Source organism: Protopterus annectens, chromosome 5.part1, assembly GCF_019279795.1.
Source record: "Protopterus annectens isolate FY-2018-M chromosome 5.part1, PAN1.0, whole genome shotgun sequence".
In the NCBI taxonomy this organism is placed as follows: domain Eukaryota; kingdom Metazoa; phylum Chordata; order Ceratodontiformes; family Protopteridae; genus Protopterus; species Protopterus annectens.
The window spans coordinates 432,857,520-432,875,194 of record NC_056736.1 but is presented as its reverse complement, the minus strand read 5'-3'; positions in this window follow the sequence as shown (position 1 = coordinate 432,875,194).

Genomic DNA, 17,675 nt, shown 5'->3' with positions numbered 1-17,675 from the left:
TATATACAGCAATACCAATAACAAAATATGTGCTTACCATGTGATGGTGGTCTGGCAGCCTGTAATCCAGATGTTCCTGTTTATAAGGGAGGGAAACGAAAGAAGACTGATAAGTATCGCAACACAAATGAAGCAAAAAAAAAAAAAAAAAAAAAAAAAACAGTCCCCTTCACATGTGCAGATTAAAATGTTTTCATAAAAAATGTAGTGAACAGTTGGATTCCATCCCTCAAACACCCTCCTCTAGTTCTCTATTAATGTGTCATCTGACTCACAATTATCACTTGCTCTATGTATGTATATGACATGTAGGATATACCCATATAAAGATATAATGATGCAATCGGTCCTGTGTTTGGGCTGCTGCTCTCACTCCCGCTGTTCCCCAGATTGCTTTCCCCCTTCTTCACTGAACAAACAGGAGATTCCTCCCAAAGAGAAAAAGACCATGGACAATTCGCTTGAACTATAGTGAATTTTTTCTGAGACCCTTTCTCCCCTGCTAAGGAGACGCAGTCTGTTCCCCAGATTGCTTTCCCCCTTCTTCACTGAGCAAACAGGAGATTCCTCCCAAAGAGAAGAAGACCGTGGACAATCCACTTGAACTATAGTGAATTTTTTCTGAGACCCTTTCTCCCTTGCTAAGGAGATGCAGTGTATGTAATCTCTTGCACATGTTTATTTTTATATCCACTACCTAACCTTGAGCAGCACTCTACCTCAGTGCACGTGAAAGCAGCCTACCACTGGTCCCTGCACAGGCCCCCCCCCTTCCTTGGTTTTTCAGTCTTCTCCCCTAATTGCCTCTAGCTAATCTCTATAAACCCAACTTATCTTTGGAACATTCTTTCCTCTGAGTGTACCTCTGTCCTTTTCCCACTAGGTGGCAGTATACTCCAGACTAAAGAACTGCAATAATCCTTTCTCCCTGCTCCTCTAACTTTCCCTGCTTAGAAGTATCACTACCCTACCCCATAGAACCAATAATATTACCTCCACACACCTATATACTTACATTTAGAGTGTATTTCATGAACCAAACTCAAAACTCCTAGTATAAACAATAAAATAGTTTTCAAACACATGCCTACACCACTGCTGTAGTTCTCCTTCACCTGCCTCAGGTCACTAATTGCTTTTCGGGCCTTTCGCCTCCTTGGCTCTTCCTGCTCCGTTTGCCCTATGGGCTCACTCTGCTCCCCTACCCTACCCCCAATTCTCACCCACCCTAGTGCTCCTACATTTATTCCCCCTTCCAACCACTCCCTCTACTCCATCCAATCCACATACACCTTAACCCGCCCCACACCTTAACTCACCCCTTCCTCCTCCTCTGTCCTCTCTTGACCACTCCCTCAGACTCCTATTACCTCTTCACCTTCTTTCTCCATCACCTCCAGCCACACTCCAACTACCATGCCCTCCCTTCCTTCCAAAGTCATTCTCCTCTCTTTGTTCCATTTTCCTTCTATTATACCTATATCAAATCTCCACCTACACTGATTCTCATTTACACTCTTCCCCATTCACTCCACATCACCTCCTTGCATCCCACTACCATAACGTCTCAGATTCTTTATTTCACTCCCACCCTATCCATCTCTTAAAAGTAAAACATTTCCCAACCTCTAATATTAACTTCAAACTTAAACCTAATCCTTACTACTCTCTTCCATCAAAATTCAAATCTAAAAAACACATCCTCCATCCCTCTTACATTAATTTATCTGGCGATATTCACCCCAACTCTGGCCCTAACTCTTCTCCCACTAATCTCCCCCACTCCAACAGCAAACTCTCTAACAAAAACCTCAAATTTCTCACTATTAACGCCCAATGCTTAAAAAATAAATTAACCCTCTTCCATGCCTGGCTCAATCACAATTCTGCTGACATAGCTGCTATCTCTGAAACATGGCTAAAACCCCACATTAATGACACTGAATTCCTACCTCCAGGATTTCATTGCCTCCGATCTGATCAACCAAATAAAAGAGGTGGTGGCGTCACTCTAATTTACTCCAATCTCCTCTCCATTACTCCTTACACTAACCTCATCCCTTCTTTCAACAACACTGAAATTGTAATTGGCTTTCTAAAAATAAACCACCATAAAAGCATCTGCATCATTTGCCTATATATCCCCCCTGGTAACAATACTAATACTCTGGAAGACATCCTCTCTTGGACTTCCTCCAATATTAAGCTAGAAACCTTCATTTTGGGTGATGTAAATATTGACTGGGGAAAAATAAATAACTCCAATCCCACAATAGCCATCAACCTATTCAAATTCACCCAACTTACTAACTCTATTACTCGACCCAACAAAACAAATCCCCCTGGCTCTATACTTGACTGGATCCTAGTATCTCATCCTAACAAAGTTGTAAAATCAGGCATTACTCCTGACTCATTAGGAGACCATTTCCCTGTTTTCGCTATTCAAACAACTCCCTCCTCCCCTCACTCTCACCACTACATTCAAATGCGTAACCTATCTAACTTCAACCCCACTTCTTTTACTGACTGTCTAAAACTAATCAACTGGAACCCCCTAAAACACTACCATTAGATGAAGCTGTTGATTTCTTCAATTCTACATTCATAACTGTCCTTAACTCCCAAGTCCCTATTAGAAAAAAAAGAATCAAAACAAATATCACTCCCTGGCTCACAAATGACACAAAAAAGCTAATGCGACAAAGAGACAAAACTGAGAAAGCCCACATGAAACTCAAACAACCAGAAACCTTCCTTAAATATAAGCAGTTGAGAAACCTAGTCAAAAACAAGTCATTAAAGAAAAAAAGTCTTACTATTCCAAACTACAAGAAAACCATGTAAGAAATCCCAAACTATTCTGGAACTCCATAAATTCCCTCCTTAAACCAGGTACAAAAAACAACCCCTCCCCTGACACCAGCAAATCTGACCTTGAAATAGCCTCCCTTTTCAATTAATTTTTCACCTCCTCTATCGCAGAACTTACCAAAACTTTCACCAACAACAACCCTTTCCCCCTCCCTGCTCAATCTTCACTTCACTTATCTCCTGCTCCCTCTTTTGAATTCAAACGACATAATAAAGAAACTTCTCCACAAACTAAAGCCTTGTTTCAATGCCCCTGACAGCATTCCATCCTCCTTCCTAAAAATATCTTCTGACACTATTGCCATACCTGTCTCTATCTTTATTAATAGGTCTCTATTTCAATCCTACATACCCAAACTATGGCGCTCTGCCTTCACTCTGCCTCTCCACAAAGGTGGCAGAATTACAATGTCTCCAACTTCCACCCCATAGCCATCCTCTCCCCTATCTCTAAAATACTTGAAAAATCTATACACCTACAGCTCTTGCCATTCCTTACCAAACACCAACTACTCTCTCCTACCCAACACGGCTTCCGCCCTGGACACAGTATTACCACTGCCCTTCTTTCTTTCCTGCATTCTATCAACTCAGCATGTGATTCCGGTAATATAGTTTCCTCTGTTCTTCTAGATTTTTCCAAAGCCTTTGACACCATTTGTCATTCACATCTTCTAAACCACCTCTCTAATCTCAACCTCTGTCAGAAATCTCTTTCTTGGTTCTCCAGCTACCTTTCAAACAGGTCCCAAGCTGTGAAATGGGGCCAAGCCACCTCTTCCTTCCTTCCTACCCCTACAGGAGTACCCCAAGGCTCTATACTCAGCCCACTACTATTTAACATCTTTATTAATGACTTCCACAAAGCCATCCCTAACAACAAAATTGTGCAATACGCCAACGATTCCACTTTAATCTGTTGTGCCCCCAATCTAACTGAACTCAAAGCCCTAACACAGAGTGCCTTCTCTACCACTGAAAACTGGATGCTCCAAAATCATCTCGCCCTACATACAAACAAAACAAAGATCCTCCTCTTCTCTCCATCCAAATCTTCCTCTCTGGATAAGGACTCATTTCAAATTACCAGCCATAACAACTCCAACATTGAAGTTGTACCCTCTACCAAGCTTCTCGGTGTTACTATTGATGACCAACTAAAATTTCATAACCATATCCAGCTAAACATCAAAAAAACACACATAAACTTGGCCTACTGTACAGAAACAACCACTTCCTCTCTCCTCGCACCAGACTTACCCTTGCCTCTTCCTTCCTCCTTCCCTCCCTTCTGTATGGTGCTCCCCTCCTCACAAACTTATCTTCCTTACTTACCTCCAAACTGGAACAATGCTACAACAAAATCTCCAGATTTGCCACCAATGCCAAATCCTCCTCACATCACTGCACCTCCCTCCACTCCCTAAACTGGCTTGAACTCCCCAACCACCTTGACTTTCACCAAATAATAATAGCCCACAAATTACTGTTCCACCCTACCAACTGCCCTGCTCTCTCTAACATTCTACAACCTTATACCCCCCCCCAGACCACTTAGATCTTCTCAAGAAAACCTAATCACCCTTTCAAAAACCAAAGCACCCCGCAGGTCAGCTACTCTTATCCTTTACTATAGCCAAAAAATGGAATGCCCTGCCCTCAACTCTAAGATCCTGTACCAACCTTAATAACTTCAAAACCCACCTCCATTCTTACCTCAATCGAAACAGGAAATGCAATTGCTCTTTGCAGCCCATTCCTCCCACACTATCTTCCCACCTCTCTCCAGGCTAAACCCTATTACCTTCCTTTACCTCTACTAAATTCTCACCTCAGATAACTAAATAGCAATCTCCTAATCTTATATTCCATTAGCCAGTATTTTCCTCCGTAACATTTGAAATTGCTGTGATTTATTCTTTGTAGCTAACTGTTATTTCCAAAGCAACTGTCTCTGAATGTTTATGTAATTTGTTGTAGTGTTTTATGTAATTTTATGTAATTGTTTTAACTTTTAAACTGCTGTTTCCTGTTGGAGCTTTTCTCCCCGGGCCTCCACTGAAAACGGGCCCCAAGCCCAGTGGACCTCCCCGGTAATCAAACTGCAATAAATAAATAATAAATAATTTGCATTTTAAATACATGGAAGGTCTACTTGTGCCACTCTAGGTCTGTCTTTAGCATTTAGCCAAAAGGAAGGGATAAAAAAACATTAATATAAAAAATGCTTTTGAGTGAAGAGAGCAATTCACTTTTTAATGTTACACTAAAAGCATTATAAAAAAATTGCAATGTACTTTGACAATAAAGAAGTGTAGAAAGTAGCTCAGTCACCAAACATTGTGTTTTTTATCGACGTCTAGCTCTCTGAATCCATACAGTCTCACAATACAATGCAAGGCCATTAGATACACAACTATCTTTATAGAGAGAGTCAGCCCTGTGATCACTGACAGTCTGCAAATGAGGAATTAAATGATTAGAAATCCTGAATACCAGAATCTGCACTAAGTGTGGGGAATGTAAACATAGTGTAAGGAACTACAGAACTTCATGAGCATGCTATTGCATTGCAAGTATGGCCATTGAGAAGTATTACCTACTTGCAGTTGTCTATGATTACTTTGACTGCAGGAACAACCAGGATTTTACATTCTTCCCTCCTTGATGTACACTTACTGTGAGTGTTTCAGGAAGGATAGACTTGCCAAAGTCTGAATGTTCATTGATTGAATTAAGACAGCAACATTCCTAACATTCAAATGCTGGCTTTAATTACCACAGTTATTGCCCTTTAGTAAGAGATGTTGTTCATATTGAAGGGTGAACTTTAAGCATTGATACAGATAACATATGGAATAAAGCAGAGATAGAACTGCTATGTATAAAGCAGATATAAGGGAATGCAGCACTATTTAGAAAGAAAGAAATACACCTGGAGTGTTTGAAGACTTTGTTTAATATTGTGTGAGTGCATGGGTATCTTACCTTTTGACAACATCACAATAATTTCTGTTTCACTGTCAGTATGACTTGATACAATGCAACATTATCAGTACATCAAATTGTTTTTTCTTTGCAAGTATTTATTCATTTATTTGTTTATTTATTTATTTGTATTTGTTTACTGGGATGGTCTACTGGGCTGAAATGAGCCCATTTTCAATGGAGGGCTGCGGAGAAAAGCTCCACAGTAAAATGTATGATGCATCAAATCAATACATAGATACAGATATCAATGCAGTACATTAATAATTTGCCAATACATCAATATAAATATCAGTACAATACATCATATTAATACACGTCCAAATATCAGTATAAAATATGTATAGGAAGCAGTTTATCATAATGAGTATAGTAGTGCAAGAGATGTAGAAGCAGTTGAATGAGCTAGATAATAATCAGATGCATTATAAGGATACTATGGAATGGTGGAATGCTTTGCACAAATTGATACGGGTTTATATTAGATGTTTGAACTCTTAGTTTGTCGAACGCCGAAACTTCAATACCTAAATGTCGAAGTATAATAAATGCGACAGGCCAATTAAGCAATTTTTTTCCATGGGAAAAAAATTGCTTGCCTGTCATCGGGGATTTGCCTTTTTCCCCGATATAGAGCAATCTCGGAGTGGGTATATTTAGATAGGGGGGTGTGGGAGGGTGAAGCCCCCCACTTGATTAGGGTTTTAGAGGGTTTTTTTTGCGTATTTGGCCTATCGCATTTATTAGATTTCAACGTTTAAGTGTTGATGTTTCAGCATTCGACAACCTAAGAGTTCGAAGATCTAATATAGACCCAATTGATACAGCTTGGTATAGTTGGGTATATCTTTTGATAATACACTCTTAGAGCATTTTTACCTAAGAGAAATTATAAACTTGCATGAAGTTAAGCCAAAAAGAACCAGATAAAGTCATAAGCTAAAACCAAGAAAGGCAGAACGATAGAGGAGATAGAGATTATACAGAGAAGTGGTTTGTTGTAGTCCTGAGAGATGCTGGGAGGGTATTCCATAGCTTGGAAAAAGTAAAGGAGTAGAGCATCTGACCAGCAGACAGACTGGGCTTTTCACCTTTCAGGAGCATTTGACTTTTGGACTGAAGTGGTCTATTTGGATGGTACTGAGTTAGTGGGGAAGAAAGGGCAGGGCAATTTGATGGTTTAAATATACGTTTATGTGCAGGGGTTAATTGTAGATATGTAAGATAGTGTGGGAGTTCTAGCCAGATCTATATTAAATTCTCCAAAGCCAACAATGTTGAATCTGACATTGTCAACACAAGAATAGCAAAACTGCAGAACATCGAACAAGTAAACGGAAATCTCCGAAAGGAGAGATTTCTGTTTACTTCAATGTAGTGCGGTCTCAGAGTTGGTATATTTAAGTAGCGGGAGGTGTGGGGGTTGCAGTGGGGCTTGCCCCCCCGCCTACACCATTTAGCTTTTTTTTTTGTTTTGTTTTTATTTATTTTTTTCTGAACATTCAATGTTTTAACAGTTTGATCACTAAAGGTCGACCTTTAGTGATTCGAACTGTTAAATATTTGATGTTCTAATATAGACCCTTCTAGGCAGTTTAGCAGATGTAGTGAGGCACAATGTTGGGATGAATATTTTGCATTGGCCATGGATTTTGCAATTTTATTATAGCAGGAGTCAAGTTTGGATTTAAGAAAAGACTGGGTATTAATAAAAAGATGGGCACTGTAAAATAGGGATGGCAGCAGAAAGGAAGTGGACAGGGATGGTTGAGGAAGTATTTGTATTGATAGAGTGTCCCAAGTTTTTGGTGAGTTTTTTATATTACTGTGAATATGGAGGTCAAATGTTAGATTTTCATCTATGATGGCAACTAATAGTTTTGTATTTGGGATAAAATCAATGATTGTGTTATTTTGAGAGAAGATAGTGAATTTGTCCTTGTTCAGAGAGATATTTTTACAGCTAAATCATATGAGTTTTGTTTTTTGGGGGGTTAGGGCATGATGATTATTGGTCATCCAAGTATCAGTGGCAATGAGGGCACTTTGTGTGAATTGTTGCAGTTGTGATGTAGAGTTGTTGGTGAAGATGATGGCTGAGTATTCTGCATATTGGATGACAGTGCCTTGACTGAGGATGGTGAGGAAGTTGTTGATGAAGATACCGAACAACAGGAGCCCTAGTATAGATCCTTGAGGTATGTCTTTGGTTGTGTTGAGGAATGGGGAGAAAGACTTATGCCACTTAATTGACTGTTGCTGATCTGTGACATAGCTTGAGACCCAGTTTAGGGTAGAGAGAGCGATGCTGATGTTAGGCAGTTTAATGAGAAGAAGGGGGTGGGAGATAGTATCAAAAGCCTTGAATAGATCAAGAATGAGAGAAGAGACCATTTTTCCAGCATCTCTGGTATGGTTGACTGTGTCCAAAGAGGATAAAATGGCTGTGGTAATACTGTGCCCAGGCCTAAAGCCTTGTTGAGTGGGAGAAATGATTTGGTTGTGTAGCAGGTGATTTAGAAGTTGTGCATGGATACATTTTTCTAGGATCTTAGAAAAAGGTGAGAGAATGGCAATAGGTCAAACGTTGGTAATATCTGTGTTGTTCCCATCTTTGTGGAGAGGGAGAATATATGCTTTTTTTTCCCAGATTGGACTGATCTATTAAAAAGAATACTGATGGGATAAACAATAGAGTTGGCTGATAATTGAAGAAAATCAGGAGGTAGATTTTCAGGGGTGTTAGTGCCAGGTTTGATTTTTTTAAGTAGTTTTTTAATGGTAGCTGTAGGAATAGGTGAGAGAGAAAAACAGGACAGGGTGGGATCTATGAGTATTTAGGGATGGTGAGTTTGCAGGAGCTAAGTTGGTTTGAGGAAAGTTGTTGGTGAGATTGGTGATGGCATTTATGAAATATTTATTTATTTATTTATTTGACATTTGTTAAACAGGTTAGTCGGACTAGGCTGCAGAGCCCTTTTCATCTGAGACCCGAGGAGAAAAGCTCCACATATAAACAGATACAAAAACAAAACATCATACAATATTAACATACAAGTGTATATCCACTGGAGAAACAGAATACAACTTATAAATGAATATGTTAGACTACAAGAATAAAAGTGAGGGCATAAACAGCCATGGTACCTATTAAGTATATAAAATATAATAGAAAAAGTTAGATTTTAACTAACAATTACTTACCAGAGAGAAATATGAGTTAAAGAGTGAGGCTATTTTGGTAGGCGTCTTATCTGGGGTGGGGCATGGATTGTTATTGGAGCCTGGTTTGAGTAAGGAATTAATGGAGCTCCAGAACCATTAAGGATAGTTGGGCAAAAGTGGAATAGGTCTCTGATTTGTTTATACTGGTGTTTACTTGGTATTGGGGTATTTTTCTTTATCTGTGTAATTGTTCTTATTTACCCTTGTTCAAGGGATCAAATACATACAGGTTCCTGTTGTAAATTAACAAAGTTGATTAAACATTGGAAATGTAGAAGTAAAATATTTGATTCCAGTTTTTTTTCTCTGTCATCTACACACCATTTGACAAGTGCATCCTTGAGGGAAGCTAGCTAGATGCCAAGCCAGGCTACATTTAAGCCAGCTCTCTGATTTGGAAATAATCAAGATATACTGATTAGACATAGAACTGGTGCATGCTGAGTGTAGCATGTGAGCACATCACATGTAAGCACATGCATTGTGAGGTAGCCCTATACCTGTAGAAACCAACATTTTTCTGAGTCTATGTATATTGGACCCTTGAACATGTCTGTAGCATATGGGAGATGCTGTAGGAGTGCCTCAGACAGCTGCCAGTCACATCCTGTTGCATTTCCTGGCAGCAATGTGCAACAAGGTACATGAGTACATACACGTACACTCTACAATCATGGACTGAAGAACTGCCATGCAACATTGTATGACAGTGCCAATGTTTCCTGTGTCCTTTGTGTGATAGATTGCAACCATGTTCCTATTAATATCTCCTGTACCTGAATCAGAACTAGACATAATAGAAGGTGGTGGCCATTGTTGAATTGCCTGTTTGTGTGTTCAGCAGATGGCATCACTACAAATATCATGGTAAGACACCCTGGTAGTGTTCATAATGCTGGTTTACAGAGGGAAAGTGATCTGAGAGCCATTTCTAACATGGTGACATATCTAAGAGACTACTACTTGGTATGTACAGGACTGCAGCTATCATGCAATTAGAATCTACACCTATCAACAGTATGCATGACAGCAATGTATGTGTTTTCTTCTTCCCACCAATGATTAACTGTGGTTATCCACTTTTGAGCCATATCTATTATCCCCATACAGTGCTGAGAATGCATGCAATGAATTACTCACTGAGACACAAAATATTATTGAATGTGTGTTTGCCATGCTGAAATCCAGATTCAGATGTCTGGACATATCTGGGGGTGCACAGATGATTACCATGTTAACCATGCTGCAAAACATCTTAACAGCAAAATATACTGGCTTTCAAATTGCAGGTTTGGATGAACTACATCAAGAGCTCCACATGTCTGATGATGTATCACAGCTGTCAAAGAATGAGGAGGACACAGTGGGGAGAAGAAATAGATGCTGTTGAAGGACAATGTAGCCATATGTCCAGCAACACAGCAGCATCTGGCACACACCTCTGTATCATGGCAAACCACCAGTACACAAATGCATAGAGTAAACATTAATGTTCACATGTTGCCCCACAACAGCAACACAGATCACAAGATCACAGCTAATGGCAATGACCTATTTGGTGTACACATTGAACATCATGCATAACATAAGCTTAAGGCATACTCTTATTAACATATACAATACACTGACAGGAAACATCAATGAAGGAAGACTGTTCACAAACTACATCACCAAAGAGGAGCACACAGACATGTGTGGGACACATGAGGTGTGCACATTAGTTGTCATTGCAATTGTGATAGTGTGAGGTTTTGCCATCATTACCAGGGAAAATAGGGCAGTGCATGTGAAGCATATGCCAGCATAGTTAGCTGAAATTTTGTAAATAATTTTGTACCATTTCAGTATCACACTAATTTGTCAGATGCACATATTAAAAATATGTCAAAAGTATTATTATAACTTATTAAATGTTTAGGTTTAAACAGAGAACTATAGAAGGGAAGAATAGAGGTTTTTGAAATTGTTTTATAGCTTTCAAATACTGCAACAGATCTTAGTAAAGATCTCAGTGTGCATTGTGCCAGAATCAGGTGATCAAATGTGTTGTCATTCTATAACCAGCACTGACAGGATGGAACTCTCACAGTACTTTGGTTTGTTTTCTTTTCTTTTCTTTAGAACCTGATATAAAATTTATGTCAGTTATCACAGTTCAGTTCAGTTGAGTTCAGTTTAGTTCATTCTGTTAGAAGCTTAGCACGTTGTCTTGTGGAAGTAAGCATCTCAGCATCTAATCTTGCCTTGCTGTATTAATTAAGTTAGTTATGGAATAGTTACTCTTTACATAGTCAGAAAACAGTGAGATTAGTTAAGTATTGTTTTTCTGCATCTGTTTGAATCTGTCCAGCTGTGTTATTTTTATTTCTACTGTGTTTGTAACTCTGGTGTTTATTGTACTTAGATATTTAGTATTTTCATGTTTTCTATTTTATTATTTATACCTTTCATTGTGGTTGGTCTTTTAGAGAATACTTGTAATATCTTGAGAGTACTTGTGCTTATTTAATGACACCTTGGCCATTCCAAAAAGCTTTGCTGCTTTGGTTACACACTACGGTTTATATTAGTATTGTTTTACTCAGTATAATTGGATACCCTTGTAGGAGCCTGAGAGTGGTTGACTAGTGGCAGCATGGTTACCTTACAGTCTGGGCAGAAGGGGTGCAACTAGTAAATCTGTGCCAGCCTTTCCCAGGACTGTGTGTGTAAAAATCAAATACCCAGATGTGGATGTGTCAGCTACTTGGAGCTGGACACAGTGCTCCAAAGTGAGTCTTGTTTGGGATCTGAAGAGGCAAAGAGTCCAGTCCCAGGTCTGGAACACATTCCCTGTGTCCTCTTGAGAGAAACTTTGCTTGGTGCAAAGAGATGCATTTGAAAACACTGTGTAAATTAATTCCTGCTTTTAGTGACCATTTCTCACAAGTGTCAGTGGTGAGGATAGAAGTTCCTTCATTACTGCCCTGGGAATAGACAGGCCATCACAACACTACTAGGATTTCATCATACATATTAATAGCTTGCAATTTTATCCATCAACTATCACTGTCAGAAGAAATCTAGCTCCATGACATGTCTGAGAATGTATTAGCAATTATGTACTACCCTAAAATAGGGGCCGTACACTAAAAGTGCTGCCACACTTGCACATGTTATCATTGCAACATGTCCTTTCCAGGTAACATATGTGAAAACATGCAGAGCATCAATGACAGTGACCACAAAACATATATGTAACACACATCAGTGTTGGGGATACAGCAGCATTGGTATATATAGATATTTGTGCAGATTCAGTCAGATATGGGAAGGCATACATGGGAAAGACAAGTAAGTATGGTGATTGAAAATGGAAACAGTTACACATAAATGCAGTACGTGCTGGGCTTAGATATGTGCAGTGCCATATTAAAATGCCATAAATGCACAGGTTCAAATACAGAAGCATAGTTGTACATGTGTGAATGGCAGATAACACATGTAATTGCAATATAAACATCATTCCTATCTGCCACTATCAAAGGATGTCCTCTTACTGTCATTGGGATAACATTCTGCATAACTGTCATCAATATCATTACTAACATATGCCAATGTCAAAGAGGTAATACATATCACAAATTGAAGCTATTCACCTAGATCAGAGAAGTGATCAGAAAATCCTGTGTATCAGACATTTCATCAATCACATACAAATAAATTTGTCAGTGGTTAGCACAACAGCCATCACTGCTACATGGCCAACATGAAACAACACACAAATTGTCAACTAAACTGGCAGTGCTACTTTTAATGCTGTCTAGATCATCCAAACTGATGTCTCACACTGGGATACTGGCTGTCTCAGCCATGTCTCAAAACACCTGTCCCATGTTGTTCTACCAAGGATCTGGATGTGGTGACTCTAGCCACAGTATGGTAAGGATGATTACTGTGATGTGACAATCTACACGTAACTGCTGGACATAAAGTCGAGTGGCCAACAGCAGATTTGCATGCATTTCACAATACAGACATTGATATCCAATGGCCAAGTGTGGGTCTTATGAAATGGAGTCTGCCTTTCCCCACTGGAGTTAATCTGTTTAGTCCAGTTAGGGCTCATAACACCCCAGTTATTACTATGGCACTGTTCTAGCACCACACTATCAAAGCTTTCAACAGACCATGCAACAGATAATGCACAGTCATTCTGTGCAGCCAGTCCTTTCCATGTCTGTGCTCCTGACCATAATGTAACACACACAGCTGATGTGCAACAATAACAGCGGCATGGGCAAGTAAACAAAAGTCAGATCTATGACATTGCTGTAAACATTCATTCACCTGTAATAACAGACAGATATCCTCTGATGTGCATACAGCAAACAGGGGTCCTATCAGTTCAGAGAAAAATCACTTCAGCAAGCAGCATTTTCAGTACACTTACATAGAACATGCCATTCCTCAAACTGTTCCTACTGAAATTGTGGTACAGTGAGGATCAGGAAATTTGCCCTTACTCCACTGTAGTGTGATCTCAGAGTTGATATATATAATTAACGGAGGGGAGCGTGGGGGGCACAGCACCCCACAAGAGTAGAATTTGATGAACAGCATTTCTGATGAAATGCTGTTCACTGAAGTGTCACTTTGATGAAGTGATATAGACCCACAAACAGAGGTATAACACTCAGGATATAATACAGACACATACTGGAAGGCCTGGGCTGATGTGTAGATTGTTGGTGTCCTATACAGGTGAAGAACACAGTAGTCTTGAAGTCACAGGTGAGACTGTCAATAGTGACGTGCATGAAACAGAACGTGTTACCATTTACATCCTTCCCGTTTGGGGAGTATGTCATCTGTCATAATGCACATCCTATAGTATGACAAGGCACACAGACATCTAAATATGGATATGCTCCACAATCATGAATGCAGGCAGAGCCAGAAGAATACTATGGTACACTTTAACACAATATGGACACACGTTTGTGACAGACAGTAGTAACAGGAATTACTAGCATGACCTGTGTTGCTGCTTGATGGACCTATGCAATTGAAAAAACAAAATATTACACATCGCTGGGTGTGCTTTATATATATATATATATATATATATATATATATACTGTGTTGGTAAGATAATATGCTGTAACTATTACATGTATCCACATCATGCATATTTCCATATTCATGGTGCAATTCTGCTGCTGGAGCTCAAATATAACTTCTTCTTTTGGCTTTTCCCGGTTAGGGGTTGCCACAGCGGATCACCTGTCCGCTCAAGATTGACAGTGGAGTTTTTACAGTGTCAAGGTGCCCAACCTTTCACAGAAGGCATGCACATACAGGCACTCATGCCTAGGACCACATTAGAGTGTCCAATCCACCTACAGCTCAAATATAATAATATGTTAATATTTAAGAAATAGAAATCCATAATGAGGTAGTTGTGTATGCTGCAGTGTTTTGGAATGTAGGACATACATGTTCATCCTGGAACACCTACTTCAATATCTCCTTCAGGCATCTGCAGTCATGACTGGTTGTATGGTTTGATGCTAGGAACATAGTTATCTCATATGGGGATGTCAAGAGTGGCTCACAACCAGTGGCATTCCTTGCCTTCTTATAGCTGTGTATTCCATTAGCTGCACAGAGGATCATGTCAGAACAATATTGCTGACAGGCTTCTTTGGATCTGTTGTGACCATCCACAGCACTGATCATGTTTGGCAGGTCTATCCAAACTTCATTCCTCCACACAGTATTTTCCATCCATCCAGGAAGGCTGTGTCCATGCTGGTGCAGAGCTTCAATTATAATTTCAATTCTCTTTTTGCAAAAACTTGTGTCCTCTACTTCTGTTTAACATCGGGAGAACAGTGTGATATGCACATGTTATACTTTTTATAGGAGCTCACATATTGACATGATGATGTTACAAGTATCTGTTAACCGATTTGCTTACTTTTCATTTACAGTGCAAAACTATGCAAAAGAATCATTTTCATGTATATTATTGGCATGTATAGAACAGAATGTATATGAAAACAATGTTTGACTATGTAATACACTTAACATCACATATAACAATTAACTAAGGTCATATGTGGGATTTGAACTCATGATAGTTGGTATCAGAAGAATTGAAAGAAAACCACACAGCCATTGTGCCACATTCCCACTAGTCTAGTAATGGTGCTTCCACAGTCACAGGCACATCCAAACATAATGACCATGGAAACTCCAAGAATGTCAGATACCTGTCATATGCAGTCACAGTTAGTGATACACAAAATAACAACTGTTATGCAACACACATAATAGAAGTTATACAGAAACAGTGAAGAAAACAGTACTGCATATTGAAATGAACTGTTATGCACTCATGACTACATTTCAACACAATAAACAGTGGACAGTCAAAGCCATCCTCATACTGTTTTATCAGATTAAATGTGCAAATTACTACTACTACGTTATTAAGCATCAGAGAGCATTCACAAAATAGTCATTGAACATATCATTTATGGAAATTCTATGAACTTGTCAGTTTCCATAAACATACCACAGACAGTACAGGTTAAAGAGAAATACATATTGATATATTTTTATCCATGATGCCCAAGTGTGGGCAGTCTTCAATGCCTTTGTAAGGTGTAGATTTGTGGTGTACACTGATTTACCCTCATCTATTGTCTTTGTAACCCCCTTGAAGATATCAACAAATTTAAGTAGGCAGGATCAACCCTTGATGAAAATGAACAGGCTGGGGTTGAGAGTTTGTAGTTGTCTATGTCATTATTTATTAGCTCAATAATGGTCTTTCCATTGCCTTACAGATAATATGGTCAGGCTTATGGTTCTATAATTATCCCAGTCCATTGATGCCCATCTTTGTACAAGGGGGTAGCTATTACAGTGTTGCTCATGGCTAGGTTCATACCTGAACCTGACATATATTCCATAATGCCTTCTTTATATGTAAATCCAAAAAGATATGCAGTAGACCAAATAGATTACACATGGAGTTAAAAGGATGAAACTGCACTGTAAATCCACCTCAGTTCCGTACTTAGGTAACTTAAATAATTAAAATTTCAAGTGTGAACAAAACACCATAGTTTATTTTAAAACAATAAAGTGACTAAATCTTTCATCCCTGAAAAATCACAGGATATCACCAGAGTAACTTTATACCATAGCATTACCATTTTTTAAAAGAAAAAGCCTGCAAAAGCTGCAATGTTACAATCAGGCCATTCTACTTAAAGCTACAGCACACATTATTCCAAATACAATAAATACACACAAGTGATAACAAGCTTATAAACAGTTTTAAAAACATTTCAATTCATATTTCAGTTAATATAAATATATGAACCACTCTCAAAATTCATTTTGAAATCAAAATCAAATATGTTTCCTCATTTTTTATAAGCTTTACCGAGCCATCTTGCCATTACATATTTGTAAACCAAATCTATTCCAAAAAGTAGCTGTCAAGCTATGCATGGTCAGGGTGCTTATGAGATATTAGTTAAATGCCTTCAACTTAAGAAAGCAAGAGAGGGAAGTTCCTTCATTTAAACCATGGGGTCCAGTGGTGTTGTTTTTTATTTGCCACTTAGATTCTTTACACTCAAGTTTGATTTTCCATGGTCCCCCTCTGGAATCAACCTCTATTACTTCAGTAACAAAAAAAATAAAAGAATGGTCATTGTTACTTTGGATCTGTTTCTATAAACTCTTTCTAGTGTCTTGCTTCTTCATGTCCCTTAAATGTTCATAAATTATATCTTTCAGTGCCCTCTCCATTTTAACAACAGAGAAACAAGGACACTGTGAACACAGGGCAATGTATACAACTCTTTCTGTCTTACAGTTGCATCTCCTAGGGCATGGCATTCTCTTTAACCCTTTAACCATTACATACTCCCCTTCCTTAATATAAGGACAATAGGTGCATCTACCACATTTGACATCAGGTTGTATCCCATTTTGCTGCTAACTGATGCTTTTTCCCTTTCCAGGAAGTTTTTCATATTACTGTCCCTCCTGAAAGTCACTATAGGATGGTCATGTACATTTTTCATATTTAAACCCCTATTGTAAGTATTTTCCAATTATGTCTCAAAATATCCTGGATACATCTAGCCTCATTGATATAAGTAATGAAACCTCCTTTATTAAATTTAGTATCCTTAACTAAACTTCTAGTCTCCCCATCTTTACTACTACTTAATAGGGGTTTTAAAATAATCCACTCTTTTTTTGTCTTGCCTTTTGGAATATTTCCTATATCTTTATATGTCCCAGGGTGGTATATCTGAAATCATTTATACTCACATGCACTATGACTGTCATATGTGTATTAGTGATGTAGGGACTTGAGTGCATGTATGATATGGTGAATCCAGGCACCTAACAGTTGACTAACTGTGGCCCTTTCCTTGCACATCCTTGTGACTGGTGCTTTAAACAATGTAGAGGTATGCCTTATGGAATTTTGAACTGAATCAATGTGACTCTTAGATGTATATTTAATGGCAGGTGTTGTTTGTGCTGTGTGTGTGAGTTTGTGCATGTTGTTG